This window comes from Ursus maritimus, unplaced genomic scaffold (genome assembly GCF_017311325.1).
Source record: "Ursus maritimus isolate PB19 unplaced genomic scaffold, ASM1731132v1 scaffold_4, whole genome shotgun sequence".
Taxonomy (NCBI): Eukaryota; Metazoa; Chordata; class Mammalia; order Carnivora; family Ursidae; genus Ursus; species Ursus maritimus.
Genome location: NW_024426552.1, coordinates 10,865,146 through 10,878,363, shown reverse-complemented (window position 1 = coordinate 10,878,363; position 13,218 = coordinate 10,865,146). Strand labels below are relative to the sequence as shown.

The window sequence follows — 13,218 nt, the reverse complement described above, 5'->3', positions numbered from 1 at the left end:
CCACCGAGGACTCCAGGAATTGAGAGGAGGTGGGTGTCCGATGATGCGGAGGTGAGGAGGGCAGGGGAAGCTGCCCCCTGTTTGTTATTTTATTTTACTTTAGATGAACAATATGCACCAAAGGCTTCAAAGAACAGCAATTTTCTTTGCCTTTGAAATGAGTTAAGGGCAAAAAAATGCCATGCTTTCATGTTAGGAATCATTTTGATAACATAGTGTGGCTTTCTGTTTTGTAACTAAAAGACTGGCTGAACTCTGGACTGCAAATGCTTTCATGACTATATGAAATATATACGTTTTTCTCTTTAAACCAATGGAAGTCATATTCTTGGCATTCCCTTCAAGTAAGGGGCCCCCACATGGAAAAGCCATTTTCACTTCTGTGAGTAAATGTGGTGCGTAGTGGTCACTGACACTGCTGTCCTTAGTGTTCGCAAGCTCTCAGGGAACTTTTTGTCTGATCTGTGCCTTCAGCTCAGGATTGATGGGTGATGACTGTCCCATCTGCTGCTATAGTCAACAACCACCGTGTGATTCCTTTTCTTGTCCCTTGAACCTCTCCATTTCATATCCCCCTCATGTCCCTTGAGCACATAGTTCCTTCTTTAATGGCTCATTGCACTGAATGCTGTGATCAGTTTTAGAAGCGCTGTCATCTGAACGAAGCCATCAACTCGCTACCTGATCACTTTTGTTTATTATTATTTTTTTTTTAAGATGGAGGTTGTCATACGGAAATGGGGACCTTGATTCCTTAACCTATGCCAAAATTTTATTTAGCTCATATATGGCCAGGAAATAGAATGTAGATGTGAGAGAGCGTGTGTGTGCACACCCTCACGTGCGTGTGTGTGCACGCACTTGAAGTAGTATGGAACCAAAAAGACTTAAAGTTAAGTAAAACTGGTAATCAATTTTTAAATGAGGTATGTTTTATGGGTTGATGTTATTTGAAAGCCGAAGAGCTGATGTCAAAAATAGACTTCCCATTCTTTCCAAAGTGTGGCAAAAATAACCACATGCCTTTCTTGGCCTCCCGACTCTCACCCTAGAGGGTTTTCTTGTATAGGAACCAACAATGCTTTGGATGGAAACTCTGGATAGGCTGGTCATTATTTTAAGATTTAGGAGATTGCAGATTCTTGGCAGACCTTGGTTGTTTTTCTAGAGTAGTAGGCAAGTAGTTGGACAAAAAGCAAGGAGCCGATCCATGTTGCTGGCTTTGGGTTCTTCGTGAACAAATGAGGCAAGGTGAGTAGCTGCCCTGATCTCCCTGCCCCTGTTCCGTGAGGAAAGGTTCCGCTGGCTGCAGCCCCGGTGTGTGGATCTTGGTCTCTTGGAAAACAACAGGACCTTTCCCCTTTGCCTTTAGGCTTGCCTGCCACTGGAGGAAGACCTAGACGATGTCTGCCTGGTGCCAGCACAGCCCATCGAGGGGTTAGAAATAGTAGCATTGCTTGTGAAGGGAGAACAGTCACCCCATTGTCAGATTTTTTTTTTTTTCACTTTTCATCCAAACGCTGGGCTGCTTTGTAGCACAGTTGGAGATACTGTGTTGAGGAGCCTTTGCTCATGGCAACGTTTCCTCTGTTCTCTTTCTGCTGCTTCTTGCATTGGAAAATTCCATCCTTTAACACTGGGATTATATGTCACCATTGCTGAAATGATAGACAGAGTTCACTTAATTTGCTGCAAGCATGAGAGACAGCCAGAGAGAATGGGAGAAGCCTAGCATTCCCTTGTATAGAGAGAGGATTGAGCAAGGTCAGTGAACCAAAGAACTAGCAGGTCACAAACCCTCAGGGGGTCATGAAAATCTTCCCTGGTTTCTTGTCTTTAAGAGCAAAAATGATGCCTGTTAAAAAAAATTTTTTTTAACGTATTTAAGAGTGGCCGTGATAATTGAGCTGGGAGAAATATTTGAGGGCTCATTATTCTTGTTTCTGTACTTTAGTATTCTGCACTTCTGAACATCTTAATGATAGGAAGTTTTTTAGAAAGTATTTGAATGCTTCTATTTCTCTTCTCAGAATGATTCCAGAACCCCTGAGTATGGGTATCATGTACCCATGTGTGGCAGGGAGGGTTGCTTAACTGAGCATGCTCGTGAGTTGGCCTCGGTCAATTTAACTGAGCTGAACCCCCAAAGCTTCTAACCTGTTGTACAGTTTCAAATGGCCTTTGTTCTTAGCCATATGTTCTTTGGTCCATATCTTGAATGGATCATTTGTTAGAGACTAAAAGCGTTGGCAACCCAGATGCTGAAATTCGTGTTATTAATTCAGTAAATTGCCTGATGATAATCTTCTCTTTATCTGAAGATGATCTTTTTGTCATCAAAATTTATCCCTCTGAAGATGCCCCTGGACTTCAGAAACTAAGTGTTAACAGGGAGAAAAGCCAGTGACAATTATGTCTAATTTTGGTTTTCAGTGATAAAGAACCAACGATTGTAGACAAGTGATTATAAATAGCAGCAAGTTGATTTTCTAAGCACAAAATATAGGAATTTCAGCCACGAGGTCATGAAAGTGATTTTCGATGCCCCCAACTCCTAATTAATTTCAACCTGTACTTTAATGTGAGCACCAAACAGCTAACACAAAATGGCGTTGCAGTTGTTAATCATGAAATGTATTGTCTCATCATTGTTTCCTAGTGACTTTTGGGCACAGAAGTGGTAGAATTTTCTAGAAATAGGGCATGTGGGCACCTTGTAAAGTTTATGAGTTTTAGACACACACTTCTGTGATTCTGTTAAATCCTCACATTCAATTAAAGTTTTAAATTTATTGAATATTAAAGATATACTAATACAAGATTTACGATATACGTGGATAAAATAGAAAATATTTTTTTCTCCTAGTCTCTTCTTTTTATAGTACACCATATTGGACATCTTCTGTGCATGTCTTTCACCTCCTGGCCCACCTTTGATGCCAGCCATCGCTGGCAGGTGGACCCAGACAGTGCCTTGTTCAGGGCACCGTATGTCTCTCTTTTGGCCCTGGGCCGCTCAGAGGCTGTCTCCCCGTCTCCTGAACATGCCTGTACAATCTAGAAGTTGTAAGGGAGTCTATACCCCATGAGACAACCTTCCAAAAGGGAATGGAAGTCCATGGGGTAATGCTTTCCTTTTTCTTCCCTCAGGCTAAAAATTCCGATGTGCCTTCTACACAGCTTCTTAGAAGTGTCCTCACAGGAGACGAGATGGATCATGTGGAAACTTTATCTCCCTCCTTCTTTGCTTCACTCCTTCCTGTCCTTGACTCCTGTTTGCCGGGATCACTCTCCAAAATAATCCTCCTTTACAAAAGCCCTTGTCACAAGCTCTGCTTTCTGTGAGGAACCTGGGCTAGACACTAGAATAATGTGCTAGAACTAAGACATGAATATGGATTGCTAAGGGATTGGTTGACTTGTATATCTCTCTGAGTGGCGTTCAAAGAGAAGTTTGGGGAGCACTGCCAGATGTCTGTTAAAAATCACAGCATGTCAAATGAGAATTGTCAGGTCCCCATTCCGCTCTAACAGGGTTGTGGGTATCTGAGTCTACCATGGAGAACACTAGAAGATCCCCAAGGCTTGTCAAGCCTGGTCAACACCTGTGAGTATGTATGACATCCAGGGGAAGCAGAGAGCAGAACAAAACAAAGCGTTTTCACAAACATTCAGAGATCCCACAATCTTGGGAGTCTTCTGCACTCATTTCTGGATCTGACTGTAAAACTGCAAGTGATGCTGGCTTTTTCCAAGGAAATTGGCGGCCTGACTCTAGGGCATGGTCTCTGCCTACAGGTAAAGGTGGAGGAGACCCAGGGAGGGCCTTTTTGCTTTTGTCCTGATCCATCCCAGGGAAAGGTGGCCTTTGCATCGGCCAGGTTATTGGCTGGACGCTCAGGATTCTGAAAGGTACTTACCTCCCTATAGCCTTTCCGAACATGTAGTGTCTAGGCCATTGGTTCTCCAAATGTGATCCCTGGGTGAGACCATCTTTTTCTGAAGGCAAATTTTCCACTAGGGGCAGCGTGGGGAGGGGGGAGCTAGAAATGCCATTTCTTGGGTCCCTCCCCAGATCTCCAGCAGCCTGACAGCCTCCCAGGTGGTTCTGATGCTGGCTTAAGTTTGAGAACCACGTTCCTGGGCTTTTTCCTTCTCACCCGGGCTTGTGTGCTTTGGGGGCCTTGAATGTTGATTTCACACTCCTTCCTGGAGAATGAGCTCAGGAAACAAAAGACGCCTTGATTAGTCAGGAGGAGAAAAGAGGCTAGAACTGTGTAGGCAGCTCCCCAGTTTATAAGCAGATCATATTCTGGACTTTGGAAGTCAGCTGTTTGGAATGTGAGCTGTTCTCCTAGGAATGGTAGAAAGGTTCCCACGCCAGCACACAGGGCATATTTAATCCTGAATCCAGCTGAAATACTGCTGTGTCACAATGAAAAAGAGCAGATCACAGTGCTCCCGTAGTATTAGCCACCACTCAAAGCAGAATAAAGTGATAAATGAAACACAGAGGTAGTATTTCATTTTTGCTCATATTGGTGGGTTAAGGAAAGGTAGATTTGGAAGCAGATGATGAGGTATAAATGGGATTTGTCAAGACTGAAGGAGTTGTTGGCCTTTCTGTTTAGAATGTCATGATACTAATTCCTTTAGCTCAAGTTTCTTAAATGTGGTTCTGGACTGTTCCCCCCCCCCCTTTTTTTTTTGAAGGCAAGTTTCGCACTAGGAGGGTGTAAAGAATTCTGAGAAAGTTGGCAAGAGTTGAAAAGGAGAGCGGAAAGAGTAAGGGGATTAAAGAGAATTTGGGTGTGTTTTCTGTTAACGCGATCAACAGAGACACAATTACCTTGAGTAGTGAGCAGTGAGGGATGGATGGGTCAGGATTCTCTCCCCGATGAAAGAGGAAAGAAAGCAGACAAAAACTAACCGCATGGTTGGTAAACTGATTTTCATTTTGATAAATATTTATGAATAAATAACTTTATATGAAAAAAAAACTGCATGGTTTGAGAACCTTCTCTCTCCTTGTATTGCCTTGAGACAATCACATTTCCTGTCCCTTGTCCCCTCTCTGACCACAGATGGGCAACTGACCAGAGGCCTTGACAGTGTCCGCTGATGTGGCGTAAGAAGGTGATCTGGACCATGCTGACGTCCCCCTTCCTCCTCCTAGGCATTCGAAGTAAGGAACGTCCAGAGCATCTGTTCCGTCCATGATGGGAAGAGGTACATGGCTAGCTATGATCACTTTACATGTTTTCAAATCAAATGCTTCTAGCTAGGCTTTCCGTGGTGGCTAAAATCCTTTCTTCCTGGATTCACGATGCATTTATTAACCATTCTATTTTTGTATCATATGAATTATCATTGCTGATGGTTGAATGGCTGAATTTAGAGAAATGTGGTAGCCCTAATGGAATTAATTAATTGAATAATATTGCCTGACAAATGGCTCTGTATACCAAAGAGGGCTTGAGACTTAATTACTGACGTCATTTATCTCTCTATTTGCACCCCAACAATAAGCGACTCGCTTCTCATTAACATTGGGTCATTTTCCAAAAGGAAGAACAGAGGCCAAAATATCAGGAAAGGGAAAAAAAATCGATGTCTTTGTTCCCCACCTCATTATCCTGATAAATCATAACAGACTCTGTTAATTAGATGGGCAGCTTTAACTGGCTGACTCCTGTCCAACAATTACCTCAGAAAGAAGCACCACTGGGAACATTGCCTTCCCTTGGGAGGAGATGAAAGGAAGTCTGTAACAAAAAAAAAAATCGTTACCCCAGCCATGCTGGGGTGATCACAGTTGTCAAGGCAAATTTCGAGACCGAAGGTGGGACCTGTTTCAGGGACGGTGCCTGTGCATTATGGCCACGCGGGGTAGCTGACCCTGCCTTCCTAATCTAAGGCTTAGGTAATGGTGCTCGGTGCCTCCAACTCCCCTGGGGAGATTAGAGCCTAATTAAAACAGGGGAACAGGTGTAAGAGGGCCTGATTTGATCTGGCCAAAGTAATTGCTGAGATTGGGCTTGCATTTGATAACTGGAAACAGTGAATTAACTATCACCGGAATACAGCTAATCCCTCAGTCTCACCACGACTGTGTATAAAACAGACTGAACTTGCTGGGAACACAAACACAGAGGGATTTGAAGTGAAGGGACGATGCATCCTTGCATGGGAAGCCGGGCAGTGAGCCTAGCCACAGAGGGTGGCCATACATCCCAGACTGCTTGCCTGGGACAGGGCTGGTTTATACCTCTTGTCCCTACAAACTTAGTAATCGCGCCCCCATTCATTTTCAAAAACATACCCCTGCGTGGACAATAAATTAAATGGTTGCTGTATTTCAATGTCAATTTTCAGCTACTTTTTTTCTTTACCAGAAGAGTGGTGTTATAGGTTGAACTGTGTTCCCCCAAAAGGTATCAAAGTCCTAACCCTCAATACCTATGAAAGTAGGTATTACTTGGAAATTAGGGTCTTTGCAGATGATTAAGTTAAAATGAGGCTATTGGGGTGGCCTCTGTTCCAATATGACTGGTGTCCTTAGAGAAAGGGGTATTGGGATATCTGGACACAGAGGCACACATGCACATAGGGAGAGCGTCATGGGACAATGGGGGCAGAGATGGATAGGGCGCTTCTACAAGCCCAGGGGTGCCAAAGATTGCCAGCAAACCAGGTAAAGCTGAAAGAGAGGCCCAGAATAGATCCTTCCTCACAGCCCTCAGAAGGAACCAACCCTGTGGACGCCTTGTTCTCAAGACTCCAGCCTCTAGAACTGCGAACCAGAATGTTTCTGTTTTATGCCGTCCATTTGTGGCGTTTTGTTATGGCCGTCCTAGCAAACTCATTCAAGTGGGTGTTGGTTTCCAAGTGTCTGAAAACACTCTCGTTGCTCTTAGTTTGTACAGTTCACAGAAATGAGCTGTGTTGGTGGCAAAGACCGGTACAAGGCTGGTTTGAGAAGTCGTCAGTCAGTGACCCGACACCGATTTCTCAGTGCCAGTGCTGGGGATGGGGTGAAGGAGACAGACATGGTTCCTGGCCTCCAGGAGCCAGCAGTTTGGTGGGAAGGGAGGCAGTGCAGATGACCTTATATTTAATTAGTTAGATATGGATATGTATCGACTATCAGAGGAGGGAGGGAAGCATATCCCTGGGCTGGAAAGAAAACGTCTCCTCGAGAAAGGGACTTCTAAGCTGACCTGATAAGCAAGGGTTACCTGGATGAAAAGAAATGAGGGGTTGGGGGAGCATGTGTGGAGGCTCTAGGGCAAGAGGGAGCTGGAAGTATATGCTGCGTGGCCAGAGAAATCCAACTGCGGGAGCAGAGAGAGAAACTGGAGAGGGCCGAGTTCCGGGTGAAGTCCCGGGTCTTCATCTCAGCCCTCATTGCCTCATGGATGAGAGGTTTAGAGACACAGCGTGTTCCAGACCCTGCGCTAGGGGCTGGGGGATTCCAGCGGTGGAGACTAACAAGAAGGCTGCCAATCAAGCAGTTGATGGCCCGGGGCTGGGAGAGCAGGTGGGAACAGCCAGAGGGACCAAAGCCACCTCTTCTGTCAGGAGAATTCCTCTGAGGTGAGTCTTGAGGAAAAGCTATTTGCAGTGGTTATGGGGGGGGGACGAAAAATGGTTATCCCTGGTTCAGAAGAAGGGGACCCTTTGGTCTCTGAGCCCTCTGGCCAATAGTTTTCATGTTAACAGACTTGGAGAGGTCACGTGTTCTGTCCAGAAGCACTAATTCTTTCTAAGTGTCTAATGTAATTCTATTTCCCTGAAGCAGAATTTGGGTTGCTCCTTGTCTAGGTTTCATTTAGGGACATGGCAGGACATTTCAGAACATTCTACAGAAAGCCTTTGTGATGGCCTTTTGCCCTGGAGATGCCATGCCCCATATCCTTGGACCTTAGTTCTCAGGACCTACCAAGATGATGCCACTTGGATTTAGGTTTCTATGTCCTTGGCCATAGTCTGAGGGAATAATGAAATCAAGACTCAATCCATACGCTGCATATGGTTTTGAACTCTAGGTTTGGGGGCTCTCAACCCAACCATAAGGGGCTATTAATAGTGCCACTTGCAAGATGGATTTCTAGGTTGGATGTTTGTCTTCTCTAGTTGACTTCAATTATCTGTGTCTGGTGGGCCCAGGACACAAAGTTTTGGTCAGGCAGAACTGGGCTCTGAGTTTGTAGGCATGGCATTCATTATGTAAGCTTACAGGTCTGCGTTTCAAAATGAAAAATAACAATAATAATTAAAGTTTCTCTAGGCTTCTTGTGTCCAAACCACTCTTGCAAAACCACCTTTGGATGAGCTTTAAGTGTCAGCAAATCAGAAACATGTGGATTTAATTTCCTTTGAAATACACCAGGGGGACGAGGGGCAACAGGGCTTGGCAACCAGCTCCTTAGGGTTTGCCAAACCCCAAATATCTCACACTCTGTAAGAACCGTCCTGTTGGCCCCCCACAGTCGTATCTGGCCAGTGCAGCCACTGCATTTCTTGCTGGCCCAACTAGATTTTCTTTAACCATTAGGCTGTTCTCTTGGTCCATTTCAGCTGCCAGAAGGATGCTGTTAACGCCACCCACATGCATAACAGAACTTTGGAAGAGGGCCAGGCTGCAATGAGGTGTCAGCTTGGCTCCAGTCTTATCTGGACGAACAGGCCATCTTTGCAGCCATTACTGTGTCTTTAAAACCCCAACCAACTGTGAGAGAGGTTTTTCCAACTTGACTTCTAGATGGGAAAATATTTTGCTTTTATGGTGGTTGACGGTATCAGGCCCCAAATATATTAGGTTTCACGACCATCCAACACTCATGCATATAATGTGAAACATGTCCATACTCTGCAAAGACCACAGCTACCCCACCATTAGGTTCCAAGGTAAATATGGGCCCACAAACCTCCTGGGGAAATAGAGAAGACGTTTCCTTAAGCAAGAGGAACTGCACAATCGGGTAGTTGTGATGCTTCTGAGAAACCCCCAGCTCCTGTTCTACTCTAATCGAAGAGTAAGGATGTGCAGATAGGTCTATGTCGTTCTCTGGTCCATTGTTTTTCTTTCTTGATATTCATGCCTCTTTTCCGTCCTGTATTTTCTACGTGCGGTGTCTCTTTTGCCTTAAATAACAATGTACATTTAATGCAAAGGGCACACCGAACCTCAGAAAAGTACTTTTCACGTTAGGCAGCAACTAATGCGTTGGTTCCTGTATGTCATGTATTGACATAGGCTGACTCTTTTGTGATCCTCGTCTTCCCCAAGAGGCAGCTGAGGCAGCCCCAGAGACACAGAGTAACCTACATATCACACAACTAGTAAGGAACAGCTGCACCTTGACCTTGGGCTGCTGGGCTCCAGAAATGGTGTTCTTTCCAGTACATGATGTTGCCTCCTACTCCGTTGTGACGGTTCATTTTATGTGTCAACTTGACCGCCCAGATGTTTGGTCAAACATTACTCTGAGTGTTTTCCTGGAGGGTGTTTTGGGCAGAGATTAACATTTAAATTGGTAGACTGGGTAAAGCAGATCCCCCCACCTTGTCGTGTGTGGAGACTTCATCCAATCAGTTGAAGACCCTAATAGAACAAGAAGACTGACTCTCTCTTGAGTAAGAGAAACTTCTCTTGGCTGTCCTATTGAGCTGGCACATTGGCTTTCCCCTGCTTGCACTTGAACCGAAATATCAGCTCTTCTGGGGTGTTGAGCCTACTGGCCTTGGGTTAGAACTTCTCAACGGGCCCTCCTGGTTCTCAGGCCTTTGGATTCGGACTGGAAATATACCATTGGCTCCCCTGAGAGTCTAGCTTGCCAGCTCACCCTGCAGATCTTGGGACTTGCCAGCCTACACAGTGGCATGAGCCAGTTCCTTATAATATCTCTGTCTCTGTCTGTCTGTCTGTCTCTATCTCTATTTATCCCATGGGTTCTGTTACCCTGGAGAACCCTAATACAGCCATTTCGTACTTAATCTGCCAGGCAATCCTGTGAAGGTGATGGATCATCGCTGCTTGCCAGATGAGGAAAAACCTAGAACATGTTCATTTCGTATACACACATGTACCTGCACACATATATGCCCACCACACAGACACCTGAATTCAGGACTGAGAGCAGAATCCAGGTCCACACATGCCTTATCCAGTGCTTCTCCCCTAAGGCATCCCCAAGAGGCAGCTGAGGCAGCCCCAGAGACACAGAGTAACCTACATATCACACAACTAGTAAGGAACAGCTGCACCTTGACCTTGGGCTGCTTGGCTGCCACGGATGGCATTGTTGGGTTACTTTTAGAGTCATTCATCTCCAGACCTTCTCGCAGAAAAATCCGCCTTGGGTATCAGGTGATAGGGGAGCCACTGTTATTTTGTTTGTCGTCAAGTCCCACATTGTAAATTCCAGCTACAAAAACACAATGCTTGGTAAGGAAGGAATCAACCTTGCAAGTTCCCACTTGGAAACAGTGAGTATAGGGAATGGATCCTTGAGGGTAGAATTACCTCTGAACAATTGGGTGCTGAGCAGCCTGCAGGGATAGCTGGCTGGTAGAATTGGTGTGCAAGCAAGGGCAAAAACTGTGTTGTCTTTGTCAGCTCATGTAAACTCCAAGGCCATTCAGTGGGTCAAGACCGTTGACACTTATCCTAGGCATTTACTTGTCAAGCTTTCTCTTCGATAAAGCCACCCCAGCCTCGGGCTTAAGAAGCAATCACGTTCTCTAACACACACACACACACACACACACACACACACACACACCCGCCTCTTGCTTTTATAGTATCCACCCTGGCCTTCCAGGGTAACAGTGGAGCTAGGATACACCGAAGGTGTGTCCTGACTGTCCCTGGAAGCCAAGGGGTTTGGTGAAGGAATGCTTCTATCCACTTAATCTTCACCTGCTCTTGCCAAGCGGTCAGAAGCTCAGGGGGAGGTGGCCTAGGCTTTCTACCACTGTGTCTAAGCAGCAGAGGATAATTCTGTGCTGGGCTTCAGCAACCACAGGACCCCTGCAGTGTCCTCTGAACCTCCCTGCTCCCCAGCCTCCCACCCTGAGCTGTTCTATGTTGAAAGTGGTGGGGGGACCGTGCATTCCCTTGAGGTACGCACCCCACCCTACCCCCACCCCCCCGAGTGCACACCTCACTCTGTTTCTTCAGGAGCTGAGAAGCTGGGGGCAGAGAAGGACGGCTGGGAAGGAAAGGGCGGGACTGATCCTGCGAAGATGGGGCAGCATGGGGGACCTGGTGCTTGCCAGCAGGGAGCTTTGCTTTTAATTAATGAAATCTAGCCAGTTCCCACCGTGGCTGTGGGGGAGTGGTGAGGGGGAGTGGTGAGGGGGGAGACAGTGGGGACAGGGATGGGATCCTTGGACTGGGGTAAGTGGATGGGATTCAGTTTGGCCAAGGGGAGAAAACATTCTCATCCTTTACCGAAAACCTTCTCTGTCTCTCCCAGCCCCCTAGCCCTAGAACAGTATTATTTTCAAAAGGTCTGGTTTGGGCTTCACACCATGTCGCTGTGAGCGGCAAAAAAAAAAAAGAAAGAGCATTTTCCATTTTAAAAAATGAGCCTCAAATTCACTAGTTCTTCCTGAAGCCAAAAGCTCCTGATTTCCACTGGCTTCTCTTTAATGGATAATGGGTAGTTTTTCATACTTTGAAAAGCACTGCTTTTTTCTCTCCGCTTGAGTAAGCTCTTGTGAGTGGGGTTAAACAAGAAACGCCATTTCTCATGGAAATGGCTTTATTTCCATTATGCCCACACAGGCTTGTTTTCAGAGTAGCTCAGACGTGCTGGACAATGTGCTCTGAATTGAGGAGGAAAAAGGAGATGGTTGAAACATTTGCTTTGAGGGACGAAACCAAGCAAAGAGATCTATTCATTCACATTGACCTTGGCCATAGATACAAGGAACGCTACAGTGCAGGCCTAATTATTTGCTGAGGAGCAAGCAGGGCTCCAGTTGCCGGTTTTGTAGCCATAGTCCTCCCCCTGCGGGGAGCCCCCCTCCCCCACCACCACCCCCCATTGGATGCCACTCCCCAGAGGGCCGGGGGCGTTTGATGGGTCCTGGCGCTGCCTGGTCACATTGCAGCTCAACAGAGCTGTCCCTAGCAGCCAGCCAGCCCCGTGGCATTGGCAATGCCACAGAATAACATATACCTGCCCTTATGATCCCGGGCGGCTTTCTACCTGGCTCCCCTCTGAAATAACAGCCAGCCTGCCAGAGGATCTGATTGCACGTTAGATTGCACGGCAGCCTCTACAAATATTGATTTGAGTTGAAATCTCCAACCAAAAAAAAAAAAAAAAAAAATTACAGATGCCTAACCCTGCTCCCGATCAATGTCGTAGAATCACACGGGGATGGAGTCCGGGCATGACCCACATTTCAAAACAATCTCAGGTGGGTGCTTCTAAGGTCCAGCCGGGGCTGGGCCTCCTGAACAAGAGGGAGCAAAGCTGTCTGTTGGCCATGTTTTCGGGGGTTTCTGGGTGTCTGTGTCTGCGGGGTTCCCGCACTGTCTGTAGGTGTGGGCTAAGGGGCGCCAGCATGTGCTCATGCTGCTGGAGGGGGATTGTTTCACTGTTGCGAGCCCTGTTGGTAGGGAAACGGGCATTGCACGGGCTAAGCACACCGGGCAAGTGGACACACACACACACTCTCTCTCAAACCCTCTTCCCGGGTCGAGAGGCCCTCACACTGGTCACGTGGCTGGGTGTGCAGGGTATCCAGTAACCATGGAGCTGCGTCCCATGACCTCGACTTCTCACCTGTGGAACTGAACTTGCCCACATTCTGGTTTCCCATTGATTAAAAAGGTGCTTAATTTCTATTAGTAGCATTAGAAACCTTTTCTGCTTATGACCCGCGGGAACTTTCTAAGCCCTATAAAGGCTGCACCCCTACTTGTGGGTAGGCCACGGCCCTCTCCAATGATGACAAAAAGGCTTACAGGAGACATACTTTAAATATAAGGGCACAGTCAGGCTAAACAGGAAAAGGATGGGAAAAGATGTACTATGCCAACTCAAAGCCTAAAAAGCTGGTGTGGTGACCTTGACATCAGACAAAGCTGGCTTTAAGATAAGGAGTGTCAACAGAGGTAATCCAAACCCCAGAAGGTAATCGCCCTTCTCCCCACCCTCCCACTGTGTGGGCACCCAGCCCTCCGACCCTGCGGTTCAG

General features: G+C 46.4%; 1 protein-coding gene across 4 annotated transcripts in view; it reads left to right on the top strand.

The window, feature by feature from the left end:
- The first annotated feature begins 1,147 nt into the window (after positions 1 to 1,147).
- Positions 1,148 to 13,218, top strand: part of KCNE2 (potassium voltage-gated channel subfamily E regulatory subunit 2) — a 166,843-nt gene continuing 154,772 nt past the window's right edge. For 3 of the 4 annotated variants that reach the window (XM_040620998.1, XM_040620997.1, XM_008701859.2), the window contains exons 1-2: positions 1,154 to 1,251; positions 5,085 to 5,229. The gene's annotated coding sequence lies outside the window, so the exon portion shown is untranslated. Of the gene's footprint in view, positions 1,252 to 5,084; positions 5,230 to 13,218 lie in introns of all 4 variants that reach the window. The other variant, XR_005832132.1, reaches the window with a different exon arrangement.